Source organism: Podarcis erhardii (assembly GCF_964252035.2).
Source record: "Podarcis erhardii genome assembly, chromosome: 14".
Classification (NCBI taxonomy): Eukaryota; Metazoa; Chordata; class Lepidosauria; order Squamata; family Lacertidae; genus Podarcis; species Podarcis erhardii.
This window is the reverse complement of record NC_138503.1, coordinates 16,961,367-16,984,027: the sequence shown is the minus strand read 5'-3', so window position 1 is coordinate 16,984,027 and position 22,661 is coordinate 16,961,367. Positions and strand designations below refer to the sequence as shown.

At 44.3% G+C, this 22,661-nt stretch overlaps 1 long non-coding RNA gene across 1 annotated transcript in view; it reads left to right on the top strand.

The window, feature by feature from the left end:
- The window catches only part of LOC309328934, a 39,643-nt gene extending 19,230 nt beyond the window's left edge, over positions 1-20,413 (top strand). Inside the window, exon 5 of the long non-coding RNA XR_014150912.1 lies at positions 20,220-20,413. This is a non-coding gene — a long non-coding RNA (uncharacterized lncRNA). The remainder of the gene's footprint in view (positions 1-20,219) is intronic.
- The last annotated feature ends 2,248 nt before the right edge of the window (positions 20,414-22,661 follow it).

Below are 22,661 nucleotides of genomic sequence, written 5' to 3'. Positions count from 1 at the left end.
CGACTAAACAACAAGGGGCATTGGACAACCCTTTGGAAAGCCTTGGGGTTGTTTATTAAAAAAACAACACTCAATGCTGGGCCTGAAATTCTCACTTTTTTAAAAAACACAGTTTCGCCTTGTGTTAAAGTAGCCCTGCAGAGATGCCTTGCAGGAGCCAGACATGGTGCTGTTTCATGAATCTTTGCACCAAACCCATTTGCTTGGATGCGGCTTAATTTTAAAGCAAACGGTGTGAAAATCCCAGTGTGTGGATGTGTGGGCTTCCCTTTCATGCCAAAGCACTGGTGCTGAGCAGAGCTAGCCATTGGAATTATATCCAGGTTTGACAGCTTTTCAAGATCAGGAAGGAATTCTGTCATCGCTTTCCACCCCAACTTGATGAGGATTTATTTTTAAACAGCCTACGCGCTGCTTTATTATCTCCTAAGACACACAGGGGAAGGGGGGGTGTCTTTGGAGAGAAAGCAAATTCAAACCATGTAAAACACAACTCTGGCGTGCAATGACATTATTAGATGTTGTTGTTTTGAGTAGAATTAGCTGCTCTTCTTTTCGACCAAGCAAGTTTGAAACGGTAATGAAAGGTAAGATCAGATTGAAATGTTCTGGGAAACTGATGTCTAGCTTTCCTAACTATTACAGTGATACCTCAGGTTACATACGCTTCAGGTTACAGACGCTTCAGGTTACAGACTCCGTTAACCCAGAAGTAGTACCTCGGGTTAAGAATTTTGCTTCAGGATGAGAACAGAAATTGTGCGGCACAGCGGCAGCAGCAGGCCCGATTAGCTAAAGTGGAACCTCAGGTTAAGAACAGTTTCAGGTTAAGAACAGACCTCCACAACGAATTAAGGTACCACTGTAATCCAAGTCTATTTTATGGAGAGCCCAAAATCAGTTGAGGCTTTGGGTGAGAGAAGATATCTAGGAGTTCCATCTTTCCAGGCAGAGGCATACCTAGGCTCCTTTGCACCCTTGGCAAGTTGATGTGTCAGTGCCTCTGAAGCCGGGAGAGACCATGGACCAGAAACTCAAAAAGTTTGCTTTTCATCTCCTGTCCTGCTCCACCAGTGACTTCCTGCCTTCCTGCCTCCCTCTGCTCACTGCTTTCCCTTCTGCCTCTTTCCTCCCTTCCTTTATCCTCCTCCTGCAACTCTCACCCATTCCCTCCATCTTTCTTCTCTCCTAGGCCCTGCAGGGCTGCTGTGATAGCCCATGCCAGTGACCAGATTCCTCCACCCAGAGGAGCCTGTGCACCTCACCTGGCCACCCACAGCATCAGTGGAACAGCCTGGGGAGCATGTGGACAGACGGACGGGCTCCTAGCCACCCAGAGCCAGAGTGGAGGGGGCGATTTTGGTGCCCCCTAGGCCTGCGCCCTTGCTGGGGGGCAACCTATCCAACCCGCTGCATACGCCCCTGTTTCCAGGGCTAAACTCCTAGGAGCTGCACACAAGACAATGATGCCTCACAAACTATCTGTAAATTGTTTCATACTCTTTAAGGATAACACATACACACGTACACACACCCCTCTGTTACATCTTGCATGAAATGTTCATTCTGCACTTGCAAGAAATAGGGTTTTTTTAGTGTGCCACCACCTGTCCTTGGGAACTCCCTGCCTCTTGATATTAGGCAGGTGATTTCATCATATTGTTTCTGCTGCCTGCTAAAATCTTTTTTATTTAAGCAAGCCTCCCCAGTCATGTAATTTTGTTATTTACATTTGTTGTTGTTGTTGTTGTTGTTGTTTATATTCCACCCATCTGACTGGGTTCCCCCAGCCACTCTGGGCAGCTTACAGCACATATGAAAACATTAACGTCAACCATTAAAAACTTCTCGACACAGGGCTGCCTTCAGATGTCTTCTGAAAGTTGTGTAAAATCTGTTGGTTTTTCCTGTATTTTGGTAATTATATTACGTGTACTGTTTTTAAAGTCTGCATTGGGCTTTTCCCCTCCTATCAATATTTTATACCAAGAAAGGCATGGCTGGCTAACTGAAACCCTGAGCAGGAAGGCTGTGTGTGAAGAGGCTAAGCTGGTTGCTCCAGCTTAGCTGTATGGCTCTAACAAGCCTCTCTTGAGTTCCTGTACCAATAATTAAGGAGTTTCACCACTTTGCAATTAAGCCAAGTTTTACTGCCTGTGCAACCTTTCTGACTGATGTATGGAAAAGCACATGAAGCTGACCTTTGAGTTTGTAAGTAAACCAATTTTTAACTTACCAAATGTATGGGGGGTTTTCTACGCTAGATGAAGAGGGAAGTTTTGGAACTCACAAGGGGGTGTTTTAAAGGTCTAACAGCCAACATTCCCTCACTTTACTTTGCTGCACGTTTTGTGATTTTAAATCTCTGCTGGGGTCCTCTCACCAAAAAGTACTCCCCCCACATCCAGAAATTTCCCCTCATATACCTATTTTTTCCTTCAACCAACGGGTATGTCAATGCTGGATACATTTGCAAAGGTAATGCTGGTTTTACTCTTTTATTATTTTTAACTGCCTAGTTAAAAGACATGACTTTGACAGTGCTAGCTAAGAAATCACCAGATACTTTTGCCCAATTTACCTGGGTTCTATCAAGTGCCTTGGCCAGAGAGGTGAAGCGGGCTTCCTCATTATCCAGTGGCACTGGCCTTTCTCAGGAAAGTCAGGGTCTCTCAGACCAGAAATGGCTATTGTTACAAGGAGCGGAGGTGAAATCCGTCAGGCTGAAACACAAGCCTTTGAAACAGAAGATAAGACGGAGGAAATGAGGGCCCTTTTCAGCAAAGGAAGGAACATGGGGGTTTACAGCTCCCATTAAAGGATTGCAAGGGATAGTGGAAAAAGCTGGCAAAATGAGAAATCATTTTTAAAAATTGAACCAGCTGCTCTACACCGTGTAATTCAAAGACACTGTTTTCCTGCTCCAGTGGTATAAAGGACTATGTTGTCCAGTTGTAGTTTGGTGTGTTTGTGTATTTTTATTTTTTTTACTTTTGGGGGCTACCAGGTGGCTGTTTCTTCAACGTCTGGAACACCTGCCATAAGACAAGAGCAAAACCCTCAAGCAACTCTCTAGACACCATGGGACCGCTAACTTCCAGCAAGTTAGTTGTCTGAAGGAAGAACTACATGTTTGCAGCTTCCCTGTCCTCCTGGCCTAGATGTTGTTCCTACTGTTTGTAAGTAAGAAGGCATGTGTCAGAGAGTCTTGGTGACACAAAGAGCGGAGTTAATTAAAAGGAAGATTTATTGCAAAAGCAACAAAGTTCATCGGAGCGGCGAGCACAGCCATCGTCCATTAATGAAAGATGTCCCTTCTAAGGTGGATGTTTCCGGCAAGGCCAGAAGTAGCCGAACTTCTTGTGACGTATTCTGTCTTGAGGATGCCCCATATGCCTAGACCTAGGGGAGAGGGGGTCAGCTCTCACCTCTTCCTCATTCTCTGAGAGTTTACTTCCATGCTCTTTCCCACTTTCTAAGCTGGTTTCATTTCTAACTCTTCACTAGCACGCTGGCAAGCTGCTGGCTGGCTCTCTAATACAGTGGTACCTTGGGTTACAGACGCTTCAGGTTACAGACTCCTCTAACCCAGAAATAGTACCTCAGGTTAAGAACTTTGCTTCAGGATGAGAACAGAAATCACGCAGCAGCGGCACGGCAGCAGCAGGAGGCCCCATTAGCTAAAGTGATGCTTCAGGTTAGGAACAGTTTCAGGTTAAAAACGGACCTCCAGAACGAATTAAGTTCTTAACCTGAGTTACCACTGTACATTGCTATCAGTTGGCATTCCTACGTGTGGGGGAGTTGGCTCATGACTATAATTCTCTTGTCTTGTAGTTAACCCTCTGTCCTCCTGGCTCCTCTCTTCACTGGGAGCTAGCTGCAAACTTCTCCTGGGGTCTGGCTCATTCATGACAGCATGTGAGTGAGGGCTGGCTGATAGCAGACTGAGGTTAGGGGAGCAGTGCCTTGTGTGCCCTAATAGACCACCCTCCATTGCTCACCACTTGCTTGCCATTCATGGGGACAGTGGACTAATCTTTCCTAGCCACCTGTGACATGCCTAATTTTGCCCCATGGTCCAGACTTCTCTGATGTGGATTAACTGTCCAGCTAGCACCCTTGAATGCTGGAACAGCACTCATCAAGACCTTTCAAGTGTGTCAACCTCATTCATCCTAGGCAGAATATTCTTGGCACAATCAGTCTCATTCGTGGTCCTTTTGGTAAGTATAATGGGCTTCTTTGAGGGAGTGAGGAAAGCTTCCTGCAGGCCACGAGAGTCTGAATTCCAGACTTGTTTCACTGGCATTATTTGTCACTCACCTGGAAAGCAAATGACATGTGCAATTAAACTGCATTCAATTGGTGAGTAGTGCATAAGCAAGATACTTTCCCCAGTCCTCACCTTTTGTCAATTATATGTGTGACTCTGGTGAACGGTACCCGGCAATTGGTGCAATCAGTGCCACCATGGTTATAGCACAAAGACTTCTGATGACAAATGCCTTCCCTGGGCAATGGGTTTTTCTGCTAATATCACAGCTTTGGCTCAAAGAGTATCTATTAGAGTTACCAGTGAGATTGCTGTGCTGTAAGTTTGACACTGTTTCTGTGGGGTGTTACAAGACAGCGGCAAAGGAATGCCTAAATCCAAGAGACTGAATAAATGAAATTGATGCTGCAGTGCAACATGTATGGACTGGGCTACCATAGTTCTCTCTATATGAAACGGTCTTTTAAAACAATTCAGAAATGCATATATATATATATATATATATATTATTATTTAAAGTAGCACTCAGGATGCTAGCATGGGCAAAGATGGCTAATGCATATTGGAATGATCCCTTGCCAATTTCATTGGTTATTACCAGTTCATTTCCAATTTAAAGCCCTGAACAGTTTAGGCTGACTGATCTAAAGCAGAACATTGGGTGCCAGTCTTGGGGTTCCGATAGATTCAGATGGGTGCAGGCCCTCCTTTAAATCAGCTTTCCCCAACAAGGTGCTCTCCAGATACTTTGGACTACAGTTCCAATCAACTCCAGCCAGGTTCAGCAATGGTGGGAGTTGTAGTGCAAAGCATCTGAGGGATAGTAGGTTGGGGAATTTTACTGATTGATTGATTGATTGCACCCCACCCATCTGATTGGGTTGCCCCAGCCACTCTGAATGGCTTCCAGCAGGTTATACAAAAACATAGGAACAGCAACAACACAAACAGAATGTCATACGGAGTTTCCTCACCCATGTGAATCTACCCAGCCCCTAAGATTGGCATCTAGTGCTCTGTTCTGTGCCCCAGCATTGCAAGCATTTAACTGATGGATACCAGGGACAGAGCCTTTTCAGTGGTAGCATCACGGTTGTGGAATTCTCTCTTGGAGGAGATTTTTAGATAGGCTATGATAACCTTTAAAATGATTGATCCATTCTAATTCTTGGATTTTTATGCTGATAAGTTTTACTTGTGTTTTTATAGGTGGGTGGTTGTAATGGTCATGCTACTGTATTTACTCGGGCTGTGAACCAAATTCAGATGAAGCCCAAATCAAACAGGGTTGATTCAGCAGGACTCGGTGGCTTCAGTGAGCCAGACTCCCAGCACCACCAACTGCAGTGTCTGCTGTCTGTCAAAGCAAGTGGCACTAGAAGGTTGATATGAGTGCTCCTCCATAACCATCTGCTCAGCAGTTAGCACTACCATAGATTTGCTTTTGACATGCAGCCATTAAGAAAAGAACTTAGTTCAAACCCATGGAATTGGCAGTGAAGCTCATGACCTGTTAATGCTTTTGAATCTCATTGTGCTGTCCACAAACTGCCCATCAGAGTTGTGTGGTTTAATCAGGCAACATGGGATGAAAAAATATTGGGTTGTTAATTGATTCCTATAGCCATCTGGTTGGCCACAGTGAGAACAGAATGCTGGACTACATGGGCCATTGGCCTGATACAGTGGCCTTGTCTATCTTGTTATACTGTCTCCAGCCATCATATTTTTATTATTATTATTATTATTATTATTATTATTATTATTATTATTATTACCCCGTTCATCCGGCTGGGTTTCCCCAGCTACTCTGAGTGGCTCCCAACAGAATATTAAAAACACTATAAAACATCAAACATTAAAAACTTCCCTAAACAGAGCTGCCTTCAGATGTCTCCTAAAAGTCAGGTAGTTGTTTATTTCCTTGACATCTGATGGGAGGGCGTTCCACAGGGCAGGCGCCACTACCGAGAAGGCCCTCTGCCTGGTTCCCTGTAGCTTTTCACAAGGAGGGAACTGCCAGAAGGCCCTCAGAGCTGGACCTCAGTGTCCAGGCTGAACAATGGGGGTGGAGACTCTCCTTCAGGTATACTGGGCTGAGGCCATTGAGGGTCAGCACCAACACTTTGAATTGTGCTCGGAAACGTACTGGGAGCCAATGTAGGTCTTTCAGGACTGATGTTATGTGGTCTCAGTGGCCAGTCCCAGTCACCAGTCTAGCTGCCGCATTCTGGATCAATTGTAGTTTCCGGGAAGAACATGGCCCTTTTGGCTAGTAACCACTGATAGCCTTATCCCCTATGAATTTATCTAATCCTCTTTTCAAGTCATCCAAGTGCATTTACAAATCCAGTCTTAGTTATTTTATTTTATTTTAAATGCTATTTATTAGATTTTGACAAGAAAAAAGTTACAATTAACAAAAAAAAGAAAACACCAGAAATATACAGGAAACCAAAAATTTAACATAAAAAGAAAAAAGAAAAAGAAAAAAGACAGAAAAAATAAAAATCCCTTTTTTCAATTTCTTACTATTCATTTACTTATTTTCCTTCCTCTCACCTCCCTTTTTTGTATTCCATTTAAAAGTTAATTCAGCAAATTCATACCTTCTTGATTTGCCTTTAAATTCATCGTCATATGTTCTAACTTCAAATTTTCATCTAGTGTCAATCCATTCTTTCATGTTCTTATTTTAGCTTATTACTTGTACCTCATTTCATTTCAGAGTCATTGACATTGAAAATTTTACAGTTCCCTTTACTAATAACTTCTTTAACCTTATCTCACCTTCAAAACATTAAAATTTCAAAATTTAAACCATATTTAAACTTAACTCCCTCCAACCTTTCTGCTAAAGCCAATTAGTTCCTTTCATGCACATTTTAATATTTCATTACTGTATTAATATTACACTAATTCCAAAAATAAAAACAAAACAAATTCCTTCCAGTAGCACCTTAAAGACCAACTAAGTCAGTTCTTGGTATGAGCTTTCGTGTGCATGCACACTTCTTCAGAGATATCTGAAGAAGTGTGCATGCACACGAAAGCTCATACCAAGAACTGACTTAGTTGGTCTTTAAGGTGCTACTGGAAGGAATTTGTTTTGTTTTGACTATGGCAGACCAACACGGCTACCTATCTGTATCCAAAAATAAAGTAATTTATAAAAAGAAATTCTCATTCTAATTTTGTCCAATGTCCCTTCTTCCTGGTTTCGGATAATGCCAGTCCTTACACCATTATATCCTGTCCATCAGTCCGGTGTTCTAATATCTGAGGCTCTCAAGTCCTTTCTATGCCCCTTCTGCAGGTTTTCTTGTACCCAATTATGCTTGCACACATCCTTGTCCCTTGCTGGATTCTTGCATCTTTTTTTCCTTTTTTCCTTGGGGAGCGGATCGCCAGGGGAGTCCATACAGTAGTTTTCTCCATCTTCTTTTATCAGAATATCTAAATCCCCGGTGATCCACTCCCCGATGTTTGATTTGTAATCCAAAAGATAATTAATCCAAAAGTAATCTTCAACTTGTTTCACAGTCCCACCAGAGCCAAGGGCGTCCTCAACTCCAAAGTTTGGCAAATGTTCTCCAAATTCAGTCTTCCCATATCGCATCTTCTGGTCATGCGGGATTTTGAGTCTCCACGTCTCCTGAGGTGCAATCGCAACCTCTTCCATTTTCCTCTGCCCTTGAACCTGCCCTGCCAAACCAGTCACCTGGGTTGGTTGTTGTACGGTCTCTTTCACTTCATTTTCTGTCAATCCACCTTTACTTGCTGCTGCAGGTATCAAATCTAGCTTTTGGTTCATCAATGTCACTTTTTGGTTCATCAAAGTCACTTTCTCATCCAGCTGCAGGAGTACAGCATTCACTTTGCCAAGGGCATCAAGAAAGGCTTCCTCCGTAATCATTTCTGTCAAGGTCAGATAGCTGTTCCCACGGTCTAATTTTCTTATTCCTTCCCTGTGAGTTGGAACAAACACGCAGCTAGCTCCCTCTGAAGGATACAGTTACTGTTTAACATCCATCTTTAAAATGTAACCAGCAAGGGGAAAATTACTTTCGATTTTCAAATGCTTTGTTTCCTTTCGATATAAAACGAACAAGCAGAAAGGAGCATTAGAGTTATTTTGTTTCTCTTTTGAGTTCTATCTGTCAAAGATTTTTCCGTTTCCAGTTAATAGGCATCACCGATTATTTTCTGTCCTGACATTCCGTCCCCAGGTTTGGGACAACGGAGGCTTATATTCTTTCACTCTCTCTGCAGGATTAAAGTGTCAAAGTTCCGTCCCCCCTTTTCTCCTGCTGTCGAGGGGGGTTTTGATGGTTATAGATGCAAGAGATTTCAATTTTAAGATCAATTTTCCGGCTTTTAGCTTTTAAGATCTTTGCTTCAGTCTAATTACAAAAAACGGGAGGCGGACTTCCTGTTTACACCTTCCCGCTTCGGTGCCAAATTCCAGATTGTTTCTTTGATCAAAGGAGCCGTTCCTTTGATCTCCCAATCTTTCAATTATCTTACTCATGAGTTGTTGTTTAAGAGCCGAATTTCACAGGAAAGAGGACAGCGCTCTCCGACATCAGCTGTGCAGCTTCACTCCACAGAAGTAGCGATTGACTCTCAGCACCACGCCAGCACCCCGTCTCGCTCCGGAGCCTTTTGCAGGGCTCCTTTACCAGTCAGGGGGGCGCAAAAGGTGCCCACCGAGTCCCACGGTCGCAGGCTTCACCCGCCTGCAATTTTTGAGAGGGTCCCCGCTTCGCTGCAACGGTAGGACCCGATTTCTGCGGGGCTTTCTTCCTCTAGGTTAGAGGGAATCCGCCATTGTCGGAGGCGCCACCTCCGGAAGTCCGTACAAATCCAGTCTTAGTTAATTAATGTTTCCATTAAAGATTGTGCGCATACATTTGAGGACTGTGTTAAATGCACGAATGCAGTTGATATTAGAGACTAGGTGTGATGGCCTGGGATTTGGACTCAGATGCTGAATGTGAGGAATCCCAGCCTACACAGGATTCCCCGCCTCCAGAACAAGCTGAGCCGGGGCTGCGGCCTGAGCCTGAAGGGTCCTCACCTGTACTGGATCCTCAGGTGCAGGCATCAGCTGAGTCTGCTCTGGCTCCTGAGGGGATGGAGGACCCATTGCCTGCAGGTGCTCCACTCTCAGCCCCGTCAGAGGAAGCTGAGGTTGCCTCTGGGTCCGGTAACCCTCCAGCCTCTCCTGAGCTGCAGAGGCTCAGGGCAGAGAGGCGGAGGGAACTAAGTTCCCACAGGAGGAGTGCTCGCCTCCAGGCCAGGAGAGGCGAGTCACCTGTGGACCGGGGCCACCCTATGCCTCAGGGCAGATAAAAGCCAGCCAGCCCAGTCCCAGGTTGCGGGAGCAACATTGTTGGTAGCCTGTTCCTGCCTGCACCCTGTCCTGCTCTTCTGCCAGAGTTCCTGACCTCACCCGACTCCCTGCCTTGTACCCTGCTTCAGCTTTGACGGACAGCCTCCATACTGCACCCTCGACCTTGGACTGGACTCGGACCTCGCCTCACAGATAACCCTCGGGACCAACACACTAGCTACCTGAAAACTATTTTTTTCCTCTTGGAAGAAATAGGGACACAGTTCAGCAAGCAAGCTAGACTGCATTTGTCTTAGATGACGAAGCACCAGACATTCCAGCTTGTGGACAAAAAAGAGCATGTACCACAAAAGTAAGGTAGCGCGAGGCCAGCCATCTCATAGCCGATGAAAATGTGCAAGTTTTATAAGCTTCCTTTACTGTCATTAAAAGTATCGCCGTTACCTTGGCAACAGCTGCTTCACATAGGACTTGATAAAGAAACCCAAATGTTCTACTGGCACATTTGAAATCGATTTGTGGGAATCTATTGAGTGTGTGCTTTTTAAAATCACAACATTTTCCTTTTCCTTAGGTGAAATGCAGTTGCACAGGTTTGGGTATTGTGTGAGTGAGAAAAAAAGAGGCAGAGAGGAGCAGCAATGTTTTTAACTAGGTATCATAAAAACTGCAGGGGGGATCAAGGTCAGTTCAACTGCACGAGCAGAAAGACCCTATGAAAACATCTTCCACAATCTTGCGTCCAGGGCTGACTCTGGTTTGGAGGTCAACCCCGGAAATTGCCATTTCCAACACTGCCTGCTGGTAGTCAGGGATGGGTGGTTGCAGTTTCTCATTCTTCAGTTAACCACAGAAGCTTGTGATTATATAAACAGCATTTCTCCTAACATGCATATTTGTGTTAAAACATGTGCATTTTGCAAGCAGTTTCACCTAATATAAAACACTTTTTAAAACGTTCCTTTCATTCTCATATACGCATGATTTCCCCCACGATAGGTCTTTATGTACACGTTTTTGGTTTGGAGACCTGCATCAGAGAAGTGCAGGTTTTGAAGGATAGCTGTGCTTTTGTTCACATATTATTTTAGGAAGTGCAAATTACAAGCAGGTCCCACTTTCTGAGCACAACGCAGTCCCAGGAAACGGTTCATTGGGCGAATGTTCACATAGCAAGCTAATGGTGTCCCAGGTTTTTTTTCAGCTGGAACTCACCGAAACTCAGTTCCGGCACCTCTCAGGTAGGCCTAAGTGAAGAAGGGAGGCCTTCATGGTGAGTTATGGTAGCTTGTTTTCTAGAAAAACAGCACTGATTATGTCCATTATTTCCTATGCAATCATTTCTAACCTGTGATTTGTTCAATCTCTCTCCTCACTCTCCTTCCATGGTTTCTGCCCCAAACTGCTGCAGCCAACCTGCAAAAGTCAAACAAAGGAAAAACTGAGTAGTCCTATTTCTCCTGCTCCCTGTATTTTTACTACCAGGAAATGGGGCAGGTGCTTGTGACAGGTCCCTTGGGCATCGCACACTTTGATTTGTTGTGGCAACAGGGTGCCATTGGCTGCTCCACCTCAGGCAGCAGCAAAATGTCTCGGGCTGGCTCTGTGTTGAACTGAAGGCCTTCTATTGGTCTTGTTCTAGAGGAGCTCAGGGCTCCCAGGGAAAGCCAGGTTGTGTCCTGTCAAGAGGCAGGCATTCCAGACACCTAGGGTACCTACAGGACCTTGGAGAGCTCTCAGGGCTCTGCTTGGATAGCTTTGCAACCTATAGTTTTGGCAAGTGGCTAGCTTTTGAATTATGGTGCTGGAGGAGACTCTTGAGAGTCCCATGGACTGCAAGAAGATTAGACCTCTCCATTCTGAAGGAAATCAGCCCTGAGTGCTCACTGGAAGGACGGGTTCTGAAGCTGAGGCTCCAATACTTTGGCCACCTCATGAGAAGAGAAGACTCCCTGGAAAAGTCCCTGATGTTGGGAAAGATGGAGGGCACAAGGAGAAGGGGATGACAGAGGACAAGATGGTTGGACAGTGGTCTCGAAGCTACCAGCATGAGTTTGACCAAACTGTGGGAAGCAGTGGAAGACAGGACGGCCTGGCGTGCTCTGGTCCATGGAGTCACAAAGAGTTGGACATGACTAAACGACTAAACAACAACAACAACAAAGCTTGTATGGAAGCCTATGTATGGGCTGTAGTTCAGGAAGCCATGCCTCCTAAGAGGAGCTGGCCACTGTTAAAGGGCCCTTGCCTTATTCTTTTGGCTGCTGTGAGCCTGGAGAGACCAGGGCACCTTGGAATGATTCTTCCTTTAAAACAGAAGAAGGCAAAGCTGTGCCTTCCAATCGGGAGGGTCCTGAGGAGGTCCCTAAATCAGGGCCAGAGCCTAATTCTCCTTGGAGCCTTTCACTTAGCATATGGTATCTGGGTTGTGGTTCATGACTAGGGATGTACAAAAGGGATTCATCATGTGCAGCACTGTATCTCGTTTTTCAGCCCAAGAGCTGAAGTTCACCTTTCTTGAAACAAAACCCCACATTGTTCATCTCATTTATTGGTTGACTATTATGTGATGCCACACCATTCAATTCAATGGAAGTAAATGTTAAGAAACAATATCAATCGCATTGTGTTTGTGGATGTAAAAAAAAAAAAAAAAAAAACCCAGCAACCAGTAAATACCAATTTTCCAAGCAGAATTTCCGTTCCAGGTGGAACACAAACACCTGAACTGATGTGATTTCTGCTACCGATTTGAAATTTATCCAAATTCTCCACCATTACTAGTCACGACACTATCTTTTGAGACAGAAGCATGACCCAGGTCAACAGGGAGTCATGCCTTCAGTTTTGCAGGCCCAGCTATGGGATTCCCTCCCATAATAAGCTAGACAGATACCATCCCTGGCTCAACTTCAGATGCCTGGTCAAGAAAGTTTTATTTCAGGAGGACTTTGCACCCTGATTTCTTCTCAGAAGTTTCTCTCTGTCTCTCTGTCTCTCTCTCTGAGATTTTAATGACTTGCAGTTTAAAATTTTCGAGGTTTCACTTGTTTTAAATTTTGCATACTGAAAATCCAAACAATGGATACAAAATACTCTAGATCAGCAAAACACTGTCAATAAAAATTCAGCCTGATACATACTTCATACAGCTTGCCTTTTAAATGAGAATAATAAGAAGAAATAATTAAATTAAAGAGAGGGAGGAAATCAACATACTAAGTAGGTTCAAGTTCAAATTTCAAATCATAAAATAAACACCCATCTGTGACAGTTTTCCATTTTGCTCACAGTGTTTGTTATGAATAATGATAGGATGTAAAACCCATACAGCTCTGTAATCGTTCATGTTTCAAAATGCTTATATTTATATGCATTAATGTGGGCTACTAGTTAAAGAGCTAAGCAACTAGTCTTAAGTTTAGTGGTCTTGAAAACCTATAAAATGGTTTGCTTTTTTGCATCTGAACCTTCTTTATCATTGAACCTTCCCCCTTGTTCTTTCCCCCTTGCTGATGCCCTCCCCAGAATCCCTCTTTCTTGGATTGTATCTTCTCTGTCTACACCAGCCATAGTTGAACCAATGCTGATTGGCTGGGGATCTTGGCATCTTGATATTGATTTGGTATTAAAATAATACCGAACTGGGGTAAAAGTGTCTGTTCTCTTCAGATTACTTGCCAGTTTGTGGTTCTCTGTCAAAAGCAGGTGGCTTTTGAGATGCTGTTGTACATTTCCCAGAGCCAAACTACATCAAGCGCTGTCAGAAATTTAAAATAATGGCTTAAAAAAACCCCTTTGCTACCTGCAGGTACTGCACATTGATGCCTAGTCTACTTTGCCATCCCTTTTACAAAGCCATGTAAGGCACTGTTGGATAGACAGTTAACCAAAACAGCTGGTTGATCAGCAACACTTTATTTTGGTGTGGCTGAATGATGGTAATAAGATAGTGGCAACTCATAAATAGAAATCTATCAGTGCCCTCTGGCATAGCCAATGGTCAGGAATCCTGAGAGCTGAAGTGCAATGATATGGGGAGAGCTCCAGTCTTCCCATTCCTGCTTTAGACTCTCAGCAGCATCCCTTATCTGATACTTCAAAAGATCAGAAAAGAGCAATGTTAGCCTTAGTTTTTGCACAGCCCCAGCAGACATAAATTAAGAAGGATCAGTGATATGGTCTTGAGAGATGAAAGCAGCCTCTGAGTGTTCTAAGTGCACACTTGGCATTCGCACTTGGTGTGATTGCTAAGACACTCTCCAAGGCACCACTTGGCTCCTGAAGACAGTGTTACCGAGCCAGAAGCAGAAACATCTTGTTCTTCTTGCCAACAGGTCCCTGCCCCCTGACTCCTTTGGGTGGGCAGGATCACAGATGCTATATAACACCATCTAACACCAGTCCTAAATGATCTTCACTGGCTCCCAGTACATTTCTGAACACAATTCAATGTGTTGGTACACATTTAAAGCCCTAAACAGCCTCAGCCCTATATACCCGAAGGAGCGTCTCCACCCCCATCATTCGGCCCAGACACTGAGGTCCACTTCCCTCTTCTGGCAGTTCCCTCACTGCGAGAAGTGAGGCTACAGGAAATCAGGCAGAGGGCCACCTCAGCAGTGGCACTCTCCCTGTGTAACAGTCTCCCATCAGATATCAAGGAGATAAAGAACTACACAACTTTTAGAAGACACCTGAAGGCAGCCCTGTATTGAGAAGTTTTTAATGTTTGACATTTTATTATTTTTTTATATTTTGCTGTAAGCCACCCAGAGTGGCTTTATTATTTATACCCAGCCAGATGGATGGGGTTTAAATAATAAAATTGTTATTGTTAAACTGCAGGAGGAAGTTGATGAAATGGCTGCTTTCAATTTTGCAACCCACAGTCAACTCATGCAATGCTGTTTCCATTCCTCTGTAGTTCAGCTTCTGATGAAAACTGCATTATTCGGCTCACTGTAACTGAATTAGGTTATGAATCACATTATGAATTGCACCATTATTACTGCCATACCTAAGCCTTGACCTGGGACCAGGCACAGAATCCTCAAAGGATGAACCAAGTCGAGGACCTTGAAGAGCTGAATTCAGGACAGAGGTGGGGTGCACCTGGGAGGATCTGAAACTGACTGATCCACCAATCTCTAGTTGGGCAAGATCAGCACACAAGTAGAATCTCTTCAGATGGTATTGCCACCAATACACTGTTATGTGTGGGTGGGTGCCAGACCCTTTCCAACCCATTCCAACCCTTGGACCCAGCAAGTGTTAAAAAATAAGCCAAGGTAGTTTCTTGTGCTGAGGTAATAGCCGGGGGCGGGGAGAGGCCATTAAGAGGAGAGGGGCCTCTGTGCCTGACAGCAAATGGGTGGAACCCCTCCTCCAGCTCTGAGATACAGTGGAATCTCAGTTCCCAAACACCTCCGTTGTCATCCGTTTTGGTTCTCGAACGCTGAAAACCTGGAAGTAAATGCTTTTGTTTTCGAACGTATTTTGGAACCCGAACATGTGATGCAGCTTCCGCTGAAGGCAAGAAGCTCTTGCAAACAATGTGAAGCCTTGCCTCGGTTTTTTAATGTTTCAGAAGCCGAACGGGCTTCTGGAACGGATTTCGTTCAAGAACTGAGGTACCACTGTAGTTAGAAGGACAAAGTTGGAGAGCGGAGTTTGCTACGGTGTGACCTAGAAGCAAAAGCTGCAAGCTCAAAAATGCAGGGAGAGAGCCATGGCTGATTTCTGCTTGAACCCAAGGCTGTGGCTATGGGAGAATCAAGACCTTTTTGGGGTGTTACTGCTGTGAGCCCCTCCATTGTGGGCTCAGGTTGCATATATACATAAATAAGCCATGTATCATAAAGACACCACAGTGCCTCATTCCCAAAAGGAAAGACAAACCCTTGATAAGCGCCAGGGACCCCTGGAATCTCACACTCCTCTGAGATTAGGGTGGTGGGCAACCCCAATCTCTCCTGTACAGAGAACAGCATTTCAGGTTGCTGCACGTTGACCCTTTACAAACAGCTATTTACTTGTTTCCTGACAACTTGCCAGGATATCATACCCCTTGAAGCGTCTTTGGTCACTGGGTCATTAATTGTTGCTGCTTGGGAATTTCAGAATATCTGGAGCAGTTGGGATAATTAGGTCGTCATTCTGGGTGGTATAATTGTTTTGGAGCTGTTCGGGCTGCCACAAATTGCTTCTGAGTCACTTGACTAAAGAGAGCAGATAGTAACTGCTGTGTTCTCTAGAGGGTGAAGCACCGGCAAGACTTTCATCTCCTGCAACCCAATGTCATTTAGCCTTCTCTCCCTTTGCATGTGTGTGTATGCGCCTGTTCAGTAGGTAAGTGAATAAACCCCACTGGTCTATTAAGTGAATAAACCCCACTGGTCTATAGAGCGTATTTTTCGCTCTATAGGACGCACCGGACCATAGGACGCACCTTATTTTAGAGAGGGAGAACAAGGGGGGGAATCTCCCCCTCTCTGCTCAGCACCCCTTCAGTGAAGCAGCAGGAGAAACGGGGCCCCTTCCATTTCTGCTCCCGCTTGGCTGAAGGGGAGCTGCGCAGCTCTCCCTCTCTGCTGAAGTCAGGAGAGTCTTGCTCTTCTGGCTTCAGCGAATGGAACCTGAAGCCTCCGGAGTGCAGCGGGAACTCGTGCTGCCCTCCGAAGGCTTCAGGCGGCTATCCCTGAAGCCTGGAGAGCAAGAAGGGTCAGTGCGCACTGACCCCTCTCGCTCTCCAGGCTTCAGCGAAAGCAACGCGAAGCCTCCGGAGCGCGGAGGGAGCTCTCCCTCTGCACTTCGGAGGCTTTGTGTTGGTATCGCTGCAGCCAAGGAGCCTGCATTCGCTCCATAGGATGCGCACACATTTCCCCTTAATTTTTGGAGGGGGAAAAGGTGCATCCTATAGAGCGAAAAATACGGTAGCTTTGCAGGTAAGCTTTGCAACCATCTGAGCACTCTGCACACCCGCACCAAGCATTGCTGAGGGTCCTTATTTAGCCTGAGCACATCTAAGCTTTGTAGAGCCTCTTCACAACAAATAGTTTGTTTATACGGCAGGATTCAATCCCACGCTTAGCAGAAAGTGTTTTTATATATATGTGTATTTTTATTAAAGATTTTCTTGGTTTACAAAAGTATGTGCAATGTCTCTCTCTCTCTCTCTCTTTCCAAGTACAGTGGTGCCTTGCAAGACGAAATTAATCCGTTCCGCGAGTCTCTTCGTCTTGCGGTTTTTTTCGTCTTGCGAAGCACGGCTATTAGCGGCTTAGCGGCTATTAGCGGCTTAGCGGCTTTAAGAAAAAGGAAACAAACTTGCAAGAACTCGCAAGACGTTTTGTCTTGCGAAGCAAGCCCATAGGGAAATTCGTCTTGTGGAACGACTCAAAAAATGGAAAACTCTTTCGTCTTGCGCGTTTTTCGTCTTGTGAGGCATTCGTCTTGCGGGGCACCACTGTAACATTTTTTACAAATCAGTTTCATTTGTTGAGACATTAAGAAGAAAAGGGGAGAAGAGGGGGAGGGGAGAAAGGTGAGTGGGGGTGGGGTCGGGTGGTGATGTCTCTATTATACTTAATATATATGGGGTTTTGTGTCAGCGTCGCTTGTGCAGGTTCTCTGCTATTCACTTGTGTTCCTTTGGTGGTGAGAGCGGTTGAGGTTGGCCTAGGGTGTGGTCGTTTGTGTGTGATTGGCTGTGGTGGTCTTTGTTTTCATGTGTGAGTGGGGTGGGTGGGTGTTTTGGATCAGGTTAGCCATATTGATTTGTATGCTGTTGGTGAATTTTTGTCATTTTCTTGTTGGGCTGTGTATGTGATAAAGGGGAGCCATACCGGGGTGAAGGCGTCTTCGAGAGTCAAGCTGGTTCACATCATTAAATTGAGATGGAGAACAAGGTGATAAGTCCTCTCTTTAAGGAGACATCTGAAAACCATTGCAGGGGGAAGCAGCCGCTGCAGCTCCCACTGAGAGTGGATTGTATTCTTAAATTTGCTTTCAAGGGCTTTGATCTGTCTGGGGGTTGTTTTTTCCCCTGGTGGAAGGCAATAAAACTGGGCCAGCATCTTTCCCTGTGGGGCTTACAATCGCAGCTCCATTGTTCATGCTACACGAGGCATGAGGCCCGGTTCAGGTGTAATCACAGGTATAAATTGTTGGCTTGAATATTAATGGCCTGTGCACTGCGTCTGGCCTTGATCCTGAACTGATTCATGTCCACCTGGAGCAACCTGCTTCTCGTGCTGAAGACGGAAGCTGATTGGCAACCACACCTGGGTAAATAGGTGCAATGGAAACGCAGCCAAGGAATTCATACTCACAAGCCAAAGTCCTTTTCCAAAAGGCAGGTTTAGTGTTGCTTGTATGTTTACATGAAGATTTTATGAGTGTGGGCTAAAGGAAGGAGAAACTACACCTTCTGCTTAGCTTGAAGAGATGAAACTGACCGTTGACGGGGAGGTGGGGCGGTTATTTCAACAAACAGACTACAATCTGTCTTTGCAATGCCTGCTTATTCGTTGCTCGTCCTCCAAGCCCAGTTCATGCAGGCTGAAACTAATTCTGTGCTGTTAATAGAGGCTGCCTCTTTTAAAGGGGATACCATGCATTCCAACATCTCCCCTTCATTCCTAGGAATGGGCAAATCTGTCAATTGGGGGGGGGATCAGTTCTTCAGTCTAGTTCTCCACATTTCCACATCAGTCTGCTTCCCCCCGACCCAGGTTCTCATGAAAATTCACCAGCATTTAAGTTTGAATTTCTCTTAATATACATTTGCAGGCACTTTTACCTAACATACACATTTTTGCAAACAATCCCCCCCAAAAATAATGTGTTTTGTAATATATCCTTCTATAGGCACGCTTTGCCCCAGTATAGACATTTCTTTTGATTTTATTACAAAGATAGAATCAGGATTCAGGATGACCTTAGCAGACTAGAGAACTGGGTCAAAACTAACAAAATTAATTTCAATGGGGGCAGATGTAAGGGTCTACATTTAGGCAGGAGGAACCAGCCGCACAAATATAAGATTGGGGCATGCCTGGCTTGCCAGTGGTATACGTGAGAAGGATCTAAAGGTCTTGGTAGACCACAAGCTTAACAGGTCAAAAGCGTGATGCAGCAGCAAAAAAATTAAAATAAAATAAAAAGCTAATGCTATTCTAGGCTGCATCAACAAAAGTATGGTGTCCAGATCAAGCGAAGTAATAATAAGAGCTTACAAGTGTTGTGTACCTGATCATCATTAATTCTTTTAATTCTTCCTTCTAGCTAAGAGGGTCTCCTTAAAGATTGCAAAGGTGCTTTCTGTGAATGGGTCTTTAAAAGCTTAAGTAGGACCAGGCTTACAGAATTACTTAAAGAGGCCTCAGTGGAGGTGGATTTTTCCCATGCAGCTTCTTTGAGGCAATTACAAGAGGCCTCGCCAGACAATGGGCTCTAACAGCAGTTTATCCCTTCAGCCTCTCCATCACGGCAGCTTCTGACAAACCTTCCAATGAGCCATTGTATCAGTGACTAACCCATTAGCAGAGACCATTAATGAATTGCGCTACCTCCTTTAAAATGATTAAAATTATGATGATGATTGTTACAAACCTCGTGTAGACGTACTGCCTGATTTAGTCTGACATCCCATACATACTTACCTGGAGGTAAGTCCCACTGAACTCACATGGGCTTGCTTCTAAGCAGGGATGAAAGAGAAATTCAGTTTTGTTTGCATTTTAATAAGAAACTGCCCAATTCTCACTTTTCAAGCCAATACACAAACTGAAATGCAGCTGTCTTTGGGAATCCACATTTCTCTGAATTTTGCAATGTAGTTCTCCAATGTGTACAAAAAGACATGTATAGGGGAAGCCATGCATTAAAAATGCATAAATTGGTCAAAATGTCCTATGCATTATTTTAGGGGGGAATTGCTTGCAATTGTGTATTAGTCAAAAGCACATTCAGAAATGGGTTTAGAGAAATTCACACAAAAATGCTATAGAGTGGTTGTTTAAGAAAAACACACAAATTGCTGAGGAAAGGTGTAGAGCTGGATTTAAGAAGGGAGGGGGGAGAGAATGGAAAGGGGCAGATTTTTCCATCCCTACCTCTGAGTAGACATGTATATGATGGCATTGTTAAAGATACAAACCAACTTCATAGGATTTTTGCAGCCTGGTTCTGTGTATGCCTACTCAGAAGTAAAGCCCATTGTTTCCAGTGCAGCTACTCCAACATAGGAGATTGCTCAGCAGAGGGCATGTTGTCAGGAGCGGGATTCAAACTTGCAGATGCACATCTGTATGTGTGAAAGAGCTTTGAGGGGTCAAAGTCACCATGTTCTGTTTGTAAAACATCACACACACGCAAACGAACACACACTGTTAAAGTTACATGTAGGCTTAAAACACAGTTGTTCCTGCATTGCTTCTTTTTATCTAGAATTCCACAATATGTTCACTCACTTTTAATGGAGAATCCAGGTGCCATTATCTGATAATTTGAAGAGGAAAAAAGAGGATGCTATGACAACTCCCATTTTAAATACCCCTACTATATGGAGGCTAAGAGATGCAGGTGACGCTGTGGGTTAAACCACAGAGCCTAGGACTTGCTGATCAGAAGGTTGGCAGTTTGAATCCCCGCGACGGGGTGAGCTCCTGTTGCTCAGTCCCTGCTCCTGCCAACCTAGCAGTTCGAAAGCACATCAAAGTGCAAGTAGATAAATAGGTACCACTCTGGCGGGAAGGTAAACAGCATTTCCATGTGCTGCTCTGGTTCGCCAGAAGCGCCTTAGTCATGCTGGCCACATGACTCAGAAGCTGTACGCCGGCTCCCTCGGCCAATAAAGCAGATGAGTGCTGCAACCCCAGAGTCGGCCACGAATGAACCTAATGGTTTACCTTTACCTTTTTACAGTTTACCTTTACCTTACTATATGGAGGCTATAGAAGCTGTGATATATTGCTGAGGGGGGCAGGAGAAGAGAAGTGGAATGCAAGTCTTCAACCACCAGTTATGTCAATTTCTCATCCAGAACGTATAGCCAGAGACATTTTGGCTAATTTAAAAAAATCCACCCGGACAGAAATTTTACCCCTGAAAAAGAGGACGTGTCTGGGAAAAAGAGGACACATGGCAACCCTACATTATCAAAGCATTGCATTCCACTGTTTTTTTTTCAATGTTATCCTCCTGTGTATTTTCTGCACCTGATTTGAGTTTATCAGGGCTGGGGGAAAGCAATAAAATGTGTGGACAAGCAAAGCGCCAATGAGACTTATAAGGGTGACTAGTCCTTTAATTAAAAGCTTCCTGTCATTCCTATTTTATTGCTGATTCAGCCAGCCTGGACTGCTTCAGAGGGCAGCTTCTTTACCTTGGATCTGGATCTGAGCCTCACTTTCGAAACTCATCCTGCCTCATTGACTGTAAGAGTGAAATCAACACATGCCTTTAACGTTGCTAACCTTTGGGCAACACCTGGACAAAGTTGCAGGTGATGTTCTGAGTAAATGAAGCCTGCCAAAGTTCAGTTTAAAAGGTGGAGGATATTTTATGTGTCCTAGCAGCCTTTGAATTTTGATGGTTTCTTTTTTAAAAAAGAAAGAAAAGAAACTACCTTCACATTGTATGGAAGGTAAAGGTAAAGGACTCCTGGACGGTTAAGTCCAGTCAAAGGCGACTATGGGGTTGCAGCGCTCATCTTGCTTTCAGGCCGAGGGAGCCAGTGTTTGTCCAGTTTTCCAGGTCATGTGGCCAGCATGACTAAACTGCTTCTGGCACAACAAGACACTGTGACGGAACCCAGAGCACACGGAAAAGCCATTTACCTTCCCGCCACAGTGGTACCTATTTATCTACTTGCACAGGTGTGCTTTTGAACTGCTAGGTTGGCAGGAGCTGGGACAGAACAACAGGAGCTCACCCCATCACGGGGATTCAAACCACTGACCTTCTGATCAGCAAGTCGAAGAGGCTCAGTGGTTTAGACCACAGCACCACCCGCATCCCATACTCTGCTTTAACTCCACATCCAGTTAATTGTGGGAAAAGCAATGTATCCAAAGCACTCGAGTTGTGGAAGCAGCTCATATTCATATTCCATATTTGTACTTCTTTTCTGAATTCTTTTCTGAATTTTTATCTTTTGCATTTTAGTCAGGTTGAAGGGGAAAGGTGCTCATTACTTGAAAATGCATGTCAAGAAGATGACGGGGGGCGGGGTTATTGCACACCGCTGGTCCACTGTGCCTCATTTAATCCACATGGAAATTGGAATTGGTAAACTCCACTAGAGGCATGCCAAAGGAAACAGTGGGATTTACTGTAAGTTTTGCATTGCAGATATGAAGAGGAAAGACTCAGCTGGAGAATGCATTCAAAGCCAAGGCATTTAAATTGCAAAAAAAAAAAAGGACACCTTTGCTTCTGCTCATATCCTTTGGTTTATTCTCAGTCTTTTTTTCAGAGGGGGGGTGTGCAGAGAGCCTTTCTCTTGCTTGGATTAAGCCCACTGTTCCCATTTATTTCCTTTTCACCTCCTGATCTCTAGATACGGAGTGTGGCCTTTGTCATTTAAATCTGAGACAATACAGAAAGCAAGGCAAGAAACCAAGGGATTGCCTAATCACCTTAAGATCCAAGGAAGAAAGAGATAAAATATTGAACCTACATTTCCAGAAGGCATTGATTATCAAGAATTCTCAAATACAGATTTATAAAGATATCCCTAAATATTTTTTGGAGGTGAGGACTCAATTTAAAGATTTAGTGGATTTGCTGAAAAAAAACAATACTCCATTTAGATGGGAGTTCCCACAAGGGTTGTCCTTTAACTTCAAAGGGAAGAAAATCAAAATAAAAACAATTCAAGATAAGGAACACTTTTTGGAGAGAAACTTCGAGGATTTTCAAAAAGGAACTGTGACTGAGGGAGAAATACCAGATATTGCAAACTTATCATTTGGACTGAACCCAGCACCGACTGATCAGGAACAAGAACTTGGAGCGGTTGGT